The sequence below is a fragment of the Sorex araneus genome, chromosome 6, assembly GCF_027595985.1.
Source record: "Sorex araneus isolate mSorAra2 chromosome 6, mSorAra2.pri, whole genome shotgun sequence".
Classification (NCBI taxonomy): Eukaryota; Metazoa; Chordata; class Mammalia; order Eulipotyphla; family Soricidae; genus Sorex; species Sorex araneus.
Genome location: NC_073307.1, coordinates 99,749,584 through 99,758,655, shown reverse-complemented (window position 1 = coordinate 99,758,655; position 9,072 = coordinate 99,749,584).

Below are 9,072 nucleotides of genomic sequence, written 5' to 3'. Positions count from 1 at the left end.
TCAGGGCTAACTCCTGGCCCTGTGCTCAGGGACATTCCTGGTGGGCTTAGGGGACCATATGGGTGCCAGGGATTGAGCCAGGGCTGACTGCGTGCAAGACAAGTGTCCTACCTGCTGTACCTATCTCTGGCACTGGGTCCAGTGTTTGCGCTATATGCAGGCATATGCATTCTGCCACAGACGGGGCCAAGTCCCCTGTCTCTTCTCGGTTACTTCCAGAATTCTGCTTCCGTTTCCATTTCTCTCCTTCCTTGGCATTTTTGTTTCCGTGATCTAGAGCCAATGTTTTGCCCGTCTTTGATAGCTTCCATTCCCTCGGCGTGTTTTATATGCCAGAGTAGTACTAACATCCTTGGGCCTTAATTCCCTTAACCTGAGGTCTTTCAGCTCCATCCAAGTCGCGGCAAATTGCATGAATTCATCCTTGTGGGTGCAGAGTATTCTGCTGTCTGTACGCGCCACACTTTCATTATCTACACATCTACCATTGGACACCTGGGTTATTTTCATATCCTTGCTGTAGTGAACACGTGTGATTATAACTTCACAGAAATGTTTTTGTGTCTTGGAGATTGATACCAAGCACAGGGATCACCACATCCTGTGGAAGCTGTAGCCTTGGTTTTGGGGAATCTCCATGTTGTTTTCCACAGGGGCTGACCCAGACCATATTCCCATCTGCCTGTTTCACAGACCCCACCAGCACATGTTCCAAGACACTGATAAATGCTGTTCTCACAGATGTGAGGTGATCCCATTTTTTTTTTTTTGCTTTTTGGGTCACACCCGGCGATGCTCAGGGGTTTCTCCTGGCTTTGCACTCAAGAATTACTCCTGGCGGTGCTCGGGGGACCGTATGGGATGCCAGGGATTGAACCCCGGTCGGCCGCGTGCAAGGCAAACGCCCTACCCGCTGTGCTATTGCTCCGGCCCCGATCCCATTTTCTTAATTTAGATTTTTCTACGTTGCCCTTTTGTTTTGTTTGAGCTCCATACTCAGGGTTTGCTCCTGGTGTTACCCTGGGGCTCCATCTTGAGCTTCAACATGCAAAGCCTGCGTCATCACTGGTCCTCATGTGCCCCTTTTAAAATCACGCCTTCTCTTGCCCCCCACAACCACTGATCCCAGGCGGCCATTCATGGCTCCTCCATTTCCCTCATGTTCTTCAGGGGTTCCCTAAAGGGAATGTTAGTAATCTCTAGGACTCGGGCTTGTCCTGCTCTGTGTCATTCCTTGGTGATTCCTCCGAGTCCTGTATCACTCTTTACTCATCCACCTCCTGAAGGCATCGATGCCAGTGTGCACCTATTAACAACAAAGATGCCCCACCCATGAGTGTGAGCAGAAGTCTTCATCTGGGACTGACACCAGCATGCAGCTGGCTCATGTGGCAGGAAGTTGTCCTGGCCAACTGCTGAGCTGTTTCCATGCGCTCTCCCCTCCACACTGTGAGGGACCAGTTTCTGCAGACCCTTGCCAGCTTCTGCTGTCAGTACTGTCCAAGTCTTTCTAGTGGGATTGTGGGTCATCTGTGCTTTTAGTGTTTTCCTAGTAGACATGCTTCTGACCAGTTTCACACACTTAACTTGGTTTACTCCTTGCTTTGTGCTCAGGAGACCAGATGAAGTGCCAGGGACCAGACCTGAATCAAATGCCTATAATGCAAGCACCTTACCCTCTGTGCTATCTGCTCCACCCCCTCTCTTATTTATTTATTTTGCTTTCGGGGATATAGTGGCAGTGCTTAGAGATTACTCCTGGCTGGGCTTGGGGGACCACATGGGGTGCCAGGGACAGAACTCAGTAGCATGCAAGGCAAGTGCCGTATCCACTGTACTATCACTGCAACTCTCCAAATCCTTGTTTTATGTTCCTATTTTCTATTTTTAATACTACAAATCCCACTTCCTTAATGCATGTATGTATTATTCAATTTTGGTGAGCCATGGTCATTTGCATTTTTTATTTCACTGAAGTCAAATTTACATGTGGAGTTGTTCAGAGTGTTTGCTTATTAACTTTTAGATATCTGTAAGAACCCCTATTTTAGTTCAAACACAGCAGGTGGTCTCAGGATCCTCTTCCGGCTCTCTGCTCAGAGGTCTTCCTGGTGATGTTCAGGTGACCATACTGGAGTGCTAGGGGTGGAACTGGGGTCTGTTGTATCCAAGGCAAGTACCTTACCCCTTAAACTGTCTCATTAGTTTTGTTTCTAATATTTGTTTTTCATTGTCTCTAATTTTCTCTTGTGTATTTGGGTTCTCCAGTGAACCAAAATCAATAGGATGTGTGTCTGTGGGCCTTTGTATGTGTATACATATCAAAAACAGCATAAGCATTTGATCCTGAAGACTTGGAAAGTCCAAAATCTGATGTATCTGATGTGGGAGGGCAACATGTCAGAAATGTAGGGAAAAGTCAATGCTCAAGTGCAAAAGCGGGCTATAGAACCGGGAAGAGTGCCTACGTCTGTGTGTGTAGAACCAGGAAGAGAGTCTCATGTCTGTGTAGAACCAGGAAGAGAGTGCCCAGGACTCTGTAGAGCCAGGAAGAGAGTGCTAAGTCCGCGTAGAATCAGGAAGTGTGCCCAGGTCTGTGTAGAGCCAGGAAGACAGTGTCCAGGACTCTGTAGAACCAGGAAGAGAGTGTCCAGATCTGTGAAGAACCAGGAAGAGAGTGCCCAGGTCTCTGTAGAACCAGGAAGAGTGTTCCAGGTCTGTGTAGAACCAGGAAGAGAGTGCCCAGGTCTCTGTAGAGCCAGGAAGAGAGTCTCATGTATGTGTAGAACCAGAAAGAGAGTGCCCAGGATTCTGTAGGACCAGGAAGAGAGTGCCAAGGTCTCTGTAAAACCAGGAAGAGAGTGTCCAGGTATGTGTAGAGCCAGGAAGAGAGTGCCCAGGACTCTGTAGAACCAGGAAGAGAGTGTCCAGTTCTCTGTAGAACCAGGAAAAGAGTGCCCAGGTCTCTATAGAACCAAGAAGAGAGTGCCCAGGACTCTGTAGAACCAGGAAGAGAGTGCCCAGGTCTCTAGAACCAGGAAGAGAGTCTCATGTCCATGTAGAATCAGGAAGAGAGCCTCATGTCTGTATAGAACCAGAAAGAGAGTGTCCAGGTCTGTATAGAACCAGGAAGAGAGTGCCCAGTTCTGTGTAGAACCAGGAAGAGAGTGTCCAGATCTGTGTAGAACCAGTAAGAGAGTGCCCAGTTCTGTGTAGAACCAGGAAGAGAGAGCCCAGGTCTCTGTAGAACCAAGAAGAGAGTACCCAGGTCTCTAAAACTAGGAAGAGAGTCTCATGTCTGTAGCACCAGGAAGAGAGTTTCATATCTGTGTCAAACCAGGAAGAGAGTGTCCAGGTCTCTGTAGAACCAGGAAGAGAGTGCGCAGGTCTCTGTAGAACCAGAAAGAGAGTGCCCAGGTCTCTGTAGAACCAGAAAGAGAGTGCCCAGGTCTCTGTAGAACCAGGACGAGAGTGCCCAGGTCTCTGTAGAACCAGGAAGAGAGTCTCATGTCCATGTAGAATCAGGAAGAGAGCCTCATGTCTGTATAGAACCAGAAAGAGAGTGTCCAGGTCTGTATAGAACCAGGAAGAGAGTGCCCAGTTCTGTGTAGAACCAGGAAGAGAGTGTCCAGATCTGTGTAGAACAAGGAAGAGAGTGCCCAGTTCTGTGTAGAACCAGGAAGAGAGAGCCCAGGTCTCTGTAGAACCAGGAAGAGAGTGCCCAGGTCTCTGTAGAACCAGGAAGAGAGTGTCCAGGTCTCTGTAGAACCAGAAAGAGAGTGTCCAGATCTGTGTAGAACCAGGAAGAGAGTCTCATGTCTGTGTAGAACCAGGAAGAGAGTGCTCAGTTCTGTGTAGAACCAGGAAGAGAGTGTCCAGATCTGTGAAGAACCAGGAAGAGAGTGCCCAGGTCTCTGTAGAACCAGGAAGAGTGTTCCAGGTCTGTGTAGAGCCAGGAAGAGAGTGCCCAGGTCTCTGTAGAGCCAGGAAGAGAGTCTCATGTCTGTGTAGCACCAGGAAGAGAGTCTCGTGTCTGTGTAGCACTAGGAAGAGAGAGTGTCCAGGTCTGCATAGAACCAGGAAGAGAGTGCCCAGGTCTCTGTAAAACCAGGAAGAGTGTCCAGGTCTCTGTAGAACCAAGAAGAGAGTGCCTAGGTCTGTGTAGAACCAGGAAGAGTGATATCTAGAGGAAGTTAAACTAGTGCTGGCACCACATTCTTCCAGGTTTACTTTGAGAATGTTCCTATCTGCTCCTTCCCTTCGTGAAGCACATTTTCTCCAGCTGAGAACAGATGGTTGACAGCCCTTCCTGTTTAGCTCTAGGAAAGTGTGCTTTCCTTTCTTTGGGCCTCTATAGTTTCTTTTTCTTTTCTTTTTTTTTTTTGCAGGGATGAGATACTTTGAGTCATACCCAGTACAATACTGCTCAGGGCTTACTCCTTGCTCTATGCTCAGTCATCATTCATGGTGTGCTTGGGAGACTATGTGTGATGCCTGGGATGGAACCAAGGCTGACCATGTAAAAGGCAAGCACTATCTCTGCTGTACCATGTCTGGCCCTGCCTTTTTTTTTTCCTATTTGGGCCACACTCAGAGGTTTTCACGGTTTAATCCTGGCTCTGTGCTCAGGGATCACTCCTGGCTGGACTAAGGATCATTTTTTTTTCTTTTTGGGTCACACCCGATGATGCACAGGGGTCACTCCTGGCTCTGCACTCAAGAATTACCCCTGGCAGAATACAAAGACTATCTACAGAATGGGAAAGGATATTTACACAATACCCATCAGATAAGGGGTTGATATCAAGGGTATATAAAGCACTGGTTGAACTCTACAAGAAGAAAACATCCAACCCCATCAAAAAATGGGGCGAAGAAATGAACAGAAACTTTACCAAGGAAGAGATATGAATGGCCAAAAGGCACATGAAAAAGTGCTCTACATCACTAATCATCAGAGAGATGCAGATCAAAACAACCATGAGATACCACCTCACACCACAGAGGCTAGCACACATCCAAAAGAACAAAAGCAACCGCTGTTGGAGAGGATGTGGGGAGAAAAGGGACCCTTCTACACTGCTGGTGGGATTGTCGGCTAGTTCAGCCCTTTTGGAAAACAATGTGGACGATTCTCAAAAAACTAGAGGTTGAGCTCCCATTTGACCCAGCAATACCACTGCTGGGAATATATCCCAGAAAAGCCAAAAAGTATAGTCGAAGTGACATATGCACTTATATGTTCACCGCAGCACTGTTTACAATAGCCAGAATCTGGAAAAAACCCGAGTGCCCTAGAACAGATGACTGGTTGAAGAAACTCTGGTACATCTATACAATGGAATACTATACAACTGTTAGAAAGAATGAGGTCATGACGTTTGCATATAAGTGGATCAGCATGGAAAGTATTATGCTAAGTGAAATGAGTCAGAAAGAGAGAGACAGACATAGGAATATTGCACTCATCTGTGGACTATAGAATAACAGACTATAAGACTAACACCCAAGAATAGTAGAAATAAGTACCAGGAGGTTGTCTCCATGGCTTGGAGGCTGGTCTCATTCTGGGCAACTCAGAGAAGGGAACACCAAGTAAAATGTGATTGGAGGTCATGTGGGGGAAAGATGATGCGGGCCCAATATAGACTAGAGACTGAACACAATGGCCACTCAACACCTTTATTGCAAACCACAACACCTAATCAGAAAGAGAGAACAAAAGGGAATACCCTGCCATAGTGGCAGTGTGGGGTGGGGGGAGACAGGACTGGGGAGGGGGGAGAGGGATGTTGGGTTTACTTTTGGTAGAGAATGGGCACTGGTGAAGGGATGGGTTATCAAATTTTGTAAGGGAGAAACATGAGCACAAAAATGTATAACTCTGTAACTGTACCCTCACGTTGACTCACTAATTAAAAATAAACTATTAAATTAAAAAAAAAAAAGAATTACCCCTGGCAGTGCTCAGGGGACCATATGGGATGCTGGGAATCGAACCCAGGTCGGCCGCGTGCAAGGCAAACACCCTACCCGCTGTGCTATCACTCCAGCCCCCTGACTAAGGACCATTTGAGGTGCCTAGGATTGAACCTGGTTTGACTCCATGCAAAGCAAGTGCCCTACCAGCTGTACTATTGCTCCACTGCCCTCCTAGACTTAATTTTTAAAAACAACTCATTTTCTGATCACTCTTAATTGTGACCTCTACCTGGGCCCCCCAAAAAACTGCTTTTCTTAGCTAACCTATTGTACTTTTTTTTTTCTTTTTGGGGGATGTAACCCAGCAATGCACAGGAGTTACTCCTAGCTCATCACTCAGAAATTATTCCTGGAAGTGCTTGGGGGGGACATATGGGATGCTGGGAATTGGACCTGGGTCGGTGGCGTGCAAGGCAAACACCCTACCTGCTGTGCTGTCCAGCCCTACTTTTTCTTTTTAATACAATTTGTAGTGGCTCATGAAGTATTTCAATATTTGCTTTATCTTTGCCCAGGTCTGTATACAACCAGGAAGAAGAGTGCCCAGATCTGTGTAGAACCAGGAAGTGTGCCCAGGTCTGTGTACAGCCAGGAAGAGAGTGCCCAGGTCTGTGTAGAGCCAGGAAGAGAGTCTCATGTCTGTGTAGAACCAGGAACAGTCTCATGTCTGTGACACCTCAGTTTATTGTTTTAAATAAAAACATTTGGGTCAGAGAGATAGTGCAGGGGTAGGGCAGTTCCCTGGCACACAGCATACCTGAGTTCTAGCCTGACACCGCTTATTACTGAGAAACATCAGGAGTGATCTCTGAGCCCAGAGCCAGGAGTAAGCCCTGAGCACCACTGAATGTGCTTCCCCCCCACCAACAAAAAAGACAGATGAGCCTGAAATCTAAAGTGATGATTGGTGATGATTGTCAGCCACTCATTGATGTTTGAACGCCGAAACTAGTATGCTGGCAACTGCAGGGGAGGGACCATGTTCACAGTGACTTGTGCAGATGTAGCGGAGAAGCCCAGCTAATGTTCTTCAGGGCCGTTTCACTGCAGCCTTTACTGAGGGAGAAATTGTTCCTATTACTTCCTTAAGGTGGACTTCCTTCATGTTACTTAGAGATAGCTCTTCTCCACAAGAGCTACATTCACTGACCTGTGAACAGTCATAGCAGTACATAGCAGGTGAGGCTGAAAGACGCCCTTGGACAATCAGCAAACCCCCTTGGCAGGGTCTTTTGTTCCACCAAACCTCCCACTGCAGGGGCCAGCCACTGTCCTGCTTACACCCTAAAACTGGGCAATTTGAGTGGCCCACCATGCTGGTCATCTCCAAAGGTGGCTCTCTGTCAGAGAAGCCAGTCTTCCTGTTGGGGCTTGACTCATACACAGTGCTGGGAGAGGTGGTAATTAGCGCCCGGCCAGCTGCTCCTCTGGCTCCATCTGAGCCATGTGCCTTGCTCCACCACCATGGCCAGAAAATCGGCTTCTGTCTGGGGCGTCATCCTCAGGAATGCAGGCCTGAGCCACTCTGAGGCCTGGGCTTTCATTCCTGCTTGCTGTCAGTCCCAGGGCAGGGAAAGGGACCGAACTCACGTTGCTCTGGCCTGCCTGGCTCACCTGTGTGCACAGGTAAGTGTCTGCCACCCACCTGACTGGGTCCTGTGCCCCTTGTACTATGGGGGCTGCCCAGAGCAGTCTGTTTGAGCCCTTTTGTTGGAACATGGGTGGGCACACCTGCGATTCAGTACGTCTCATGTATGACACCCAGTATGGCCTTGGTGCTCGATCAGTGGGTCTAATTATAGCCATGTATGAGAGGACTAATTCTTATGGAAACTGCAAATAAGTAGATGTGCATTAAAAGTGGGGTACGTTGTATGCCTGAAATAATTATTCCAAACAACTTTGTAAATCACAGTGTCTTAATAAAATACATTTTGGTAAAAAAAAAAAGGGATTGTAGTGATGGCACAACAGGGTACTCGCCTAGCATTTGGCCAACCTGGGCTGGATCCCCGGCATCCCATATGGTCCCGAGCCCACCAGGAGTGATTCCTGAGTGCAGAGGCAGAAGTAAACTCTGACCTGCACTGGGTATGACTCAACTTCTCCCCTGCAAAAATAAAATAAAATAAAACTTTGTTGTTTTTGGTTTTTAGGTCACACCTGGCTGTGCTCATGGCTTACTCTGGCTCTGCTCAGGGATCACTTCTGGCAGTGCTCTTGGGACAATACGGGATGCCAGGGATTGAACCTAGATTGGTGCATGCAAGGCTAGTGTCCTACCCACTGTACCCTCTCCAGCCCAAGAATGACAAACTTTTGTTTGCTTGTTGGCAGCCAGTACAGCAGGTAGGGAGTTTGCCTTGCTGGTGGCCCATATGGGTTTTATCCCTGCCACCCCATATGGTCTTGGGGATGGATTGGGTCTATGTAGTCAGTGCAGGCAAGAACCTCCAGAGTTCAACACGTTGGGGAGCCAGTGGGTGATACATCAGGGGCTCAGTTTCTGGGGGCCTTCTCACAAGCAGAGAATGGTGGGATAAACCCTGACTGGTTCCAACCCCAAGGTGTCTGTGATGGCTGCCGTGTGCAGTGCGGGCCCCGCCTCTGCACCCTTCATGTGGGGTGTGTGCTGGTGTTGGAGCTGCTCTTCTCGGCCCAGCAATGTTAGGGAACCAACTGTGTGGCCCCACTTTCTGCTGGAAGGACACACAGCACTAGGGTCCTTCTGTTGTTTTTTTGAAATTACAGTTTTTATTTGGAGGTTTTGAAGGGAAGGAGGGGGAGAAAGTGGGAGAGAGTGGAGAGTAAATGTGCTCAAGAGAGAACCTGGATTTCTCCAGGCCAGAGAGAGCCCCTCCACACATCCCAGCATTAGACATGAAAGCATGAAAGTACACATGTCAAGAGAGGAGATGCAGGCAACACATGTGCTCGGCCACACGGGTGCAGGCAACCTATGGGCTCAGGGAGCATATGAGCCTGGGGTCCTTCTGTTGACCACGAGCCACAGTGACTTTCCTGTTAGGAACTGTGCTACGTGGGCTAGCCACATGAACACCCTAAGAAATAGTGCAGGCTGGTTTGTTT